This window comes from Trichechus manatus, unplaced genomic scaffold (assembly GCF_000243295.1).
Source record: "Trichechus manatus latirostris isolate Lorelei unplaced genomic scaffold, TriManLat1.0 scaffold00306, whole genome shotgun sequence".
Classification (NCBI taxonomy): Eukaryota; Metazoa; Chordata; class Mammalia; order Sirenia; family Trichechidae; genus Trichechus; species Trichechus manatus.
In genome coordinates, this window is record NW_004444242.1 from 366,441 (window position 1) to 375,036 (window position 8,596).

The window sequence follows — 8,596 nt, forward strand, 5'->3', positions numbered from 1 at the left end:
TTATGTCTTCATGATGGATCATCCCCTTAATCTTTATATAGTGTCCTTCTTTGTCTTTTACGGTGGATTTTGTTTTCAAGTCTATTTTATCTGAGATTGGTAGTGCCACTCTTGCTCTTTTTTAGTATTTTTTTTGCTTGATATATTTTTTCCAGCCTTTTATTTTTAATAATTTACGTCTTTGTTTCTAAGGTGTGTCTCTTGTAGCCAGCATATTGATAGATCCTGTTTTTTTTATCCATTCTGTCACTTTCCATCTCTTTATGAGTGCATTGAGGCCGTTTACATTCAGTGTAATTATTGATAGATGTAAGTTTATTGCTGTCATTTTGTAGTGTTTTTTTTTTTTTTATTTTTATTTTTGGTGGTGCTGAGTTTTCTTTGTTCCTGTTACTCTCCTGTGCTGAATTCCTTTTGTTTCTGGACTTTTTTTCATTTCTTTTGTTTTTGTAGGTTTTGTTTTTACTGATACTTTATGTTTTTCCTCTTTATTTTTATGAGTAGGTTTGCTAACTTTCTTTGTGGTTACCTTGAAATTTACCCTTATCTTTCTAATTTTTAAGCAGTGTATTATTACTTGTTATTGCCTTGCCTTCCTCTCATTAGAAGGTTCTATACCTACACTGTTTATTCCCTCTTTTATTGTTCTGTTGTTGTTGCCATTTACAGATTAACTGCTCCGATTCCCATTGTATTTCTTTTGATTTTGGATTGTCCTTGAGAGTTCATTTCCTAGATTAGTATCTGGATATTATGATTCTGCATTCTAGATTCAGCCTGTGAGCTGAAGTTTTTTATTCTCAAACTGAAGGACTCCATTAGTAATTCTTTTAAATTTGGTTTGGTTTTTACATATTCTCTTAATTTCTGTTTATCTGTAAATGTTCTAATTTCACCATCATATTTGAATGACAGTTTTGCAGGATATATTATTCTTGGCTGGGAATGTTTTTCTTTCAAGGTTTTATATATGTCATCCCATTGCCTTCTTGCTTCATGGTTTCTGTCAAATAATCTGATCTTAGTCTTATTGTTTCTCCTCTGTATGTGACTTCTTGTTTTTCACAAGCTCCTCTTAGGACTCGTTGTTTGTCTTTGTTTTGTCAAGTGTGATTATGATATGCCTTAGTGGTTTTCTTTTGGGGTCTATTCTTTATGGGGTTCATTGAGCTTCTTGGATGGCCAGCTTTTCATCTTTCATGATATTGGGGAAGTTTTCTTTCAGCAGTCCTTCAATGATCCTCTGTGTGTTTTCTGTTTTCTCCATCTGTTTTGGAACTCTGATCACTTGCAAATTTTTGCTTTTGATTGTATCCCACATAATTCTCAGGGTCTCTTCATTTGTTTTCTTTCTTTTTTCTGAGTTTTCCTCAAACAGATTTGTATCCAAGTGTTTGTCTTCAATTTTGCTAATCCTGTCTTCCACCATTTCAAATCTGCTCCTCAGCCCTTCTATGACACTGTTCATTTCTGAAATTTTGTTGTTTACCTTTTGGATTTCTAATTGTTGTTTTTGTATGATATTTAGTTGTGAATTTATTTTGTCATTTTGTTCCTGTATTATTTACCTGAATTCTTCCTTTTTTTTTGGTCTGTATTTTCCATGAATTTGTCTATGTTTTGTTCATTTTTGTCTGCTTTTTGTTTCAGCACTTGGATAGTTCTGAGTATTAGAGATTTGAATTCCCTATTAGGTAGTTGTAGTGCCCTTTCTTCTACTGGAAAGTCACCTGGTGTTTTATTTTGGAAGACTACTGAAACCATCCTGTCCTGTTTTTATAAATGTTTTGATATTGTCTGCAATCTTCGGGGCATTCAGTAGTTATTTTTCTCATTTATTGATTGTAGATTTATTTGTTTCTTCTTTTTTTCTTTTAAATTTGGTTATGTCTGAGTAGGCCAGCTGTGTGTTCTTAGTTGTTTCCTCTTCTGTGGCCATGATACTTTTTGCCTCCTTCTCCAACTGGCGGAATCAGTTGCTCCGATAAGTTACAGCAGGGCAGGTCTAGCTGAAAAGGAGTTGCTGGGATGGGTTGTTTGAGGCACTTACTTCAGCCACCAAGACAGTCCAATAATCAGTGAAAGACAGGTTTCAGAAGATCGTGCCTGTGCTGCTTGGGGGTGTGATGTTAAGCACTAGGTGCAGGTAGGCAGGCTGGAGGGGGGAGATTGTGATGTGTGGAGCTAAGATGGGTATGGGAGAGAGGAGAAAGGAACAGGAGCCAAAAAATACAAACAAGAACGAGTAATATGGGAGCTTGTTGTTGGAGTGGAGAGATGAGAGACTATGAAATGGAGAAAAACAAAAGGGAGAAGAAGAAGATAAAAATAAAAGAAAAGAAAAAAATGAATAAAGAAAAAATTAGAAAGAAAAAAGAAAAGCTCCCAGGGATCCCACAGGTGCAGAAGTTGCTCCCAGGCATTAAATACAACATGGCTAGAAGATGTAGAGGTGTCACTGAGCACCAGGTACTCAGGGAACAGGAAAAGAAGGAAGACACAGAGATGAGAAACCAAGCAACTAAGAAAGACAAAAAGGAAAAAAGATGGAAAAGAAAACAAAAATAATGAAAAAACAAGAACAAGGAAAACCCCCAGAAAAACAAAACGAAAAAAACAAAACAAAACAAAAGAAATAAAAGAAATGCCCTCAGGGATCCCTCTGTGTATCTGCGCAAACCAAGGGGGCAGATCCCAAGTCGTGCAGTACTGCCTGGCAAGAATGGGCTCCCAACTAGAGAAAAGAAAAAGAAAGCAAACAAACAATTCAAAACAAACAAAAAGCCTCAGGATATCACCAGCGTGGCAGCATGGACCAGGAAGAGTCCCACTGTCGAGTAGAGCCCCACAGCCCCTCAGAAAGAAGCAAAGATGGCACACAGAGCCAGGTATTTTAAAGAAAGGAGGAGGAGGTAGTGACAGGTGAGGAAGAAATCAAAAAGAAGTGTAAAAAAGCAACACCAGCAGCCAACAAATGGCACTCAAGGAGTCGGCCGGTGCCGGCAGGTGGAATACAAGCAGCTGATGCTTCCTGGTCAAGAGAATGTGGCCTCCGGAAGCAGAGAAGGCTTAGTTAGGGTGAAGAAGGGTGGCGGGTGGGAAAGTATATATCACTGTTTACCGGTTGTTCTGTCTCCTGCTGGAAGCTCCGTGAAGCTGCTTTCTTGTATCCCCTGTTCGCTGGTCTCTGAAAGGAGTCCAAGATGGCGGATCCTCACTGAGTTAGCTGATAGGGGACCTCTGCATGAATCTCTCCTTGCTGTCCATTCTCTTTCAGTTTCTCATTCTATTTGGTGCTTGGCTGAGTTCTTTATGTCTTCATTTGTTGCTTAGGGTTTCAGGATTGCTGTTTTCTCTGTTTGGCTTAGTATTTTGGATCTTTGCTGTGGAGGGACAGTGTGGTGTTTCTGCCTAGAGTGCCGTGTTGCCCAGAAGTCTTCATGAGTATCGTTTTATGTATTATTGTCCAGTCTATTCTTCATCTGAAGAGTTGGCCTTGGGAATGGTTTTCGTTCTGGGATAACAGAGAATCTGGGGGACATGTCTTCTGGGGTACCTCTAGACTCAGACCATCAAGTCAGGTTTTTTTTTACTAGAATTTTATTTCTGCACCCCACTTTTCTCCTTCTCCATCAGGGACTCTCTGTTGTGTTCCCTGTCAGGGTGGTCATTGGTGGTAGCTGGGCACCATATAGTTCTTCTGGTCTCGGGCTGATGGAATCTCTGGTTTGTGTCCCCTTTTGTTTCTTGGGCTAATATTTTCCTTGTGTCTTTGGTGTTCTTCCTTCCCTTTGCTCCAGGTGGGTTGGGACCAAATGATACATCATAGATGACCACTCACTAGCTTTTAAGACCCCAGATGCCATGCACCAAGGTGGGATGCAGAACATTTTCTTAACAAACTTAGTTATGCAAATTGACCTAGATGTCCCATGAAAGCATGTTCCCCAGGCCCCTGCCCCTGCTACACTATCCCTCGAAGTGTTTGGTTGCGTTCAGGAAACTTCTTAGCTTTTGGTTTAGTCCGGTGGTAGTGACTTCCCCTGTATTGTGTGTTGTTCTTCCCTTCACCTAAGATAATTCTTGTCTACTATCTAGTTAGTGAATGCCCCTCTCCCTCCCTTCTCACCCTCATAACCATCTAAGAATGTTTTCTTCTGCATTTCAGCCTTTTCTTGATTTCTTCTAATAGTGGTCTCATACAATATTTGTCCTTTCATGACTGACTAATTTCACTCGGCATAATGGCTTTCATATTCATCGATGTTATGAGATGTTTCTCAGATTCATCATTGTTCTTTATCATTCTGTAGTATTCCATTGTGTGAATATACCATAATTTGTTTGTCCGTTCTTCCATTGATGGGCATCTAGGCTGTTTCCATCTTTTTGCTATTGTGAACAGTGCTGCAATGAGCATGTTGTTGTTGATGTTGTTAGGTGTTGTTGAGTAGGTTCTGACTCATAGAGACCTATGCACAACAGAAGAAAACACTGCCCATTCCTGTGCCATGCCCACAATCATTATTATGCTTGAGCCCATTGTTACAGCCACTGTGTCAATCCATCTCGTTGAGGGTCTTCCTCTTTTTCGCTGACCCTGTACTTTACCAAGCATGAAGTCCTTCTCAAGGGACTGATGCCCCCTGACAACATGTCCAAAGTATGTAAGATGTAGTCTCACCATCCTTGCTTCTAAGGAGCATTCTGTTTGTACTTCTTCCAAGACCGATTTGTTTGTTCTTTCGGCAGTCCATGGTATATTCAATACTCTTCTCCAACACCAAAATTCAAAGGCTTCAATTCTTAAATCTTCCTTATTCATTGTACAGCTTTCACATGTATATGAGGCAATTGAAAACATCATGGCTTGGGTCAGAGGCACCTTAGTACTTGAGGTGACATTTTTGTTTTTTAACACTTTAAAGTAATCTCTTGCAGCTGATTTGCCCAATATAATGCATCTTTTGATTTCTTGACTGTTGCTTTCATGGGTGTTGATTGTGGATCCAAGTAAAATGAAATCTTTGACAACTTCAACCTTTTCTCTATTTATCCTGATGCAGCTTATTGGTCCAGCTGTGAGGATTTTTGTTTTCTTTATACTGAGGTGTAATCCATACTGAAGGCTGTGGTCTATGATCATCATCAGTAAGTGCTTCAAGTTCTCTTCACTTTCAGCAGGCAGGGTTGTGTCTTCCGCATATTGCAGGTTGCTAATGATTTTTCCTCCAATCCTGATGCCTTATTCTTCTTCATATAGTCCAGGTTCTCCGATTATTTGTTCAGCATACGGATTGAATAGGTATGGTGAAAGGATACAACCCTGATACACACCTTTCCTGACTTTCCTCTTGTTCTGTTTGAACTGCTGCCTCTTGATCTATGTACAGGTTCTTCATGAGCAAAATTAAGTGTTCTGGAATTCCCATTGTTAGCAATGTTATCCGTAATTTGTTATGATCCACACAGTCAAATGCCTTAACATAGTTGATAAAACAAAGGTAAGCATCTTTCTGGTATTCTCTATTTTCAGCCGGGATTCATCTGACATCAGCAATGATATCCCTGGTTCCACGTCCTCTTCTGAATCCAGACGGACTTTCTGGCAGTTCCTTGTCGATATACTACTGCTGTTGCACAATGAACATGGGAGTGCATATATCTATTCATGTGACACCTCTTATTTCTCTAGGATATATTCCAAGGAGTGGGATTGCAGGATTGTATGGTACTTCTATTTCTAGCTTTTTAAACAAGTGCCAAATCAATTTCCAAAGTGGTTGTACCAATTTACATTCCCACCAGTAGTGTATAAGTGTTCCATTCTCTCCACGACCTCTCCAAAATTTATCATTTTGTGTTTTTTCGGATTAATGCTAGCCTTGTTGGGGTGAGATGGTATCTCATTGTAGTTTTGATTTGCATTTCTCTAATAACTAAAGAACGTGAGCATTTCCTCATGTATCTGTTAACCTACTGAATGTCTTCTTTGGTAAAGTCACTATTCAGATCCTTTGCCCATTTTAATTGGGTTATTTGTCTTTTTGTTTTTGAGATTTTGCAGTATCTTATAGATTTTAGAGATTAGACCGTGATTGGATATGTTGTAGCCAAAGTTTTTTCTCATTCTGTAGGTTGTCTTTTCACTCTTTCGATGAAGTCTTTTGATGAGCGTAAGTGTTTGATTTTTAGGAGCTCCCAGTTATCTAGTTTCTCTTCTGGTGTTTGTACATTGTTAGTAATATTTTGTATTCTGTTTATGCCATGTATTAGGGCTCCTGGCATTGTCCTTATTTTTTCTTCCATGATCAGTATCATTTTGGATTTTATATTTAGATCTTTGATCCATTTTGAGTTAATTTCTCTGCATAGTATGAAGCATCGGTCTTGTTTCATTTTTTTTCAGACGGATATCCAGTTATGCCAGCACCATTTGTTAAAGAGAATGTCTTTTCCCCCATTAATGGACTTTGGGCGTTTGTCAAATATCGGCTGCTCATAGGTGGATGAATTTATGTGTTGATTTTCTATTTCGTTCCATTGCTCTGTGTATCTGTTGTTACCAGTACCAGGCTGTTTTGACTATCTTGGAAGTATAATAGGTTCTAAAATTAGGTAGTGTGAGGCCTCTCACTTTTATGTTTTTCTTCAGTAATGCTTTACTTATCCAGGACCACTTTCCTTTCCATATGAAGTTGGTGATTTGTTTCACCATCTCATTAAAAAATGTCGTTGGAATTTCGATCGAGATTGCATTGTATTTATAGATCGCTTTAGGTGGAATTGACATTTTCACAATGTTGAGCCTTCCTACCCATGAGCAAGGTATGTTTTTCCATCTATGTAGGTCTCTTTTTGTTTCTTGCAGTAGTGTCTTGTAGTTTTCTTTGTATAGGTCTTTTACTTCTCTGATTAGGTTTATTCCTAAGTATTTTACCTTTTTGGGGGGCTATTGTAAATGGTATTGATTTGGTGATTTTCTCTTTGATGTTCTCTTTGTTGATGTAGAGGAATCCAACTGATTTTTATATGTTTATCTTATATTCTGATACTTTGCTGAAATCTTCTATTAGTTTCAGTAGTTTTCTTGTGGATTCTTTGGAGTTTTCTGTGTATAAGATCATATCATCTGAAAATAGGGACATTTTTACTTCTTCCTTACCAATTTGGATGCCCTTTATTTCTTTTTCTAGCCTAATTGCTCTGGATAGAACCTGCAGCACAATGTTGAATAAGAGTGGTGATAAATGGCATCCTTGTCTGGTTCCCTTTCTCAAGGGGAATGCTTTCAGACTCTCTCCATTTACACTAATTTTGGCCATTGGCTTGTATAAATGCCCTTTATTATGTTGAGAAATTTCCCTTTTATTTCTATTTTATAGAGAGTTTTTATCACGAATGGATGTTGGAGTTTGTCACATACTTCTCTGCGTGAATTGATAAGATCATGTGGCTCTTGCCATTTGCTTTACTTATGTGATGGATTACATTGATTGCTTTTCTAATGTTGAAACATCCCTGCATATCTGGTATGAATCCCACTTGGTTGTGGTGAATTATTTTTTTTATACATTTTTGATTTCTATTCGCTAGAATTTTGTTGAGGATTTTTGCATCTATGTTTATAAGGGATATTGGTCTATAATTTTCTTGTTTTGTGGTGTCTTTACCTGGTTTTGGTAACAGGGTTATGCTGGCTTCATAGAATGAGTTTGGGAGTATTCCATCATTTTCTGTGCTATAAAGTACCTTTAGTAGTACTGGTGTTATCCCTCTCTGAAGGTTTGGAAGAAATCTCAGTGAAGCCATCTGGGTCAGCGCTTTATTTTTGTTGGGAGCTTTTAACTACCTTTTCAATCTCTTCTTTTCTTATATGTTTATTTAGTTTTTCCACCTCTGTTTCTTTTAGTTTAGGTGGGTAGTGGGTTTCTAAAATCTGGCTCATTACCTCTAGGTTTTGAAATTTGTTGGAGTACAATTTTTTATTTATAATATTCTGTTACAAATTTTTTTAAATTTCAGTTGGGCCTGTTGTAATATCACCCATCTCATTTCTTATTCTGGTTATTGTTTCCTCTCCTGTTTTTCATTTATCAGTTTGGCCAATGGTTTATCAATTTTGTTGATCTTTTCAATGAAATAGCTTTTGGTCTTGTTCACTCTTAAATTGTTTTTCTATTCTCTATTTCATTTAATTCTGCTCTCATTTTTACTATTTGCTTTCTTCTGGTGCCAGAGGGCTTCTTTTGCTGCTCTCTTTCTACTTGTTTGAGTTGCAGTGTTAATGTTTTGATTTTGTCCCTTTCTTTTTTTTTTTTTGGATATGTTCATTTATTGCTACAAATTGAGCTCAGAGCACTGCTTTTGCAGTCGGATTCTGTTTTTTTTTAATCCATTCTGCCAATCTTTGTCTCTTTATTGGTGCATTTAGTCCATTTACATTCAGCATTATTACTGATTGGTTTGAGGTTAGTGCTATCATTTTTATGTCCTCTTTTTTTTTTTTAATATTTTATTGTACTTCAGGTGAAGGCTTACAGAACAGATAGTTTCTCATGTAACAGTAACACACATGCTGTTTTATGACATTGGT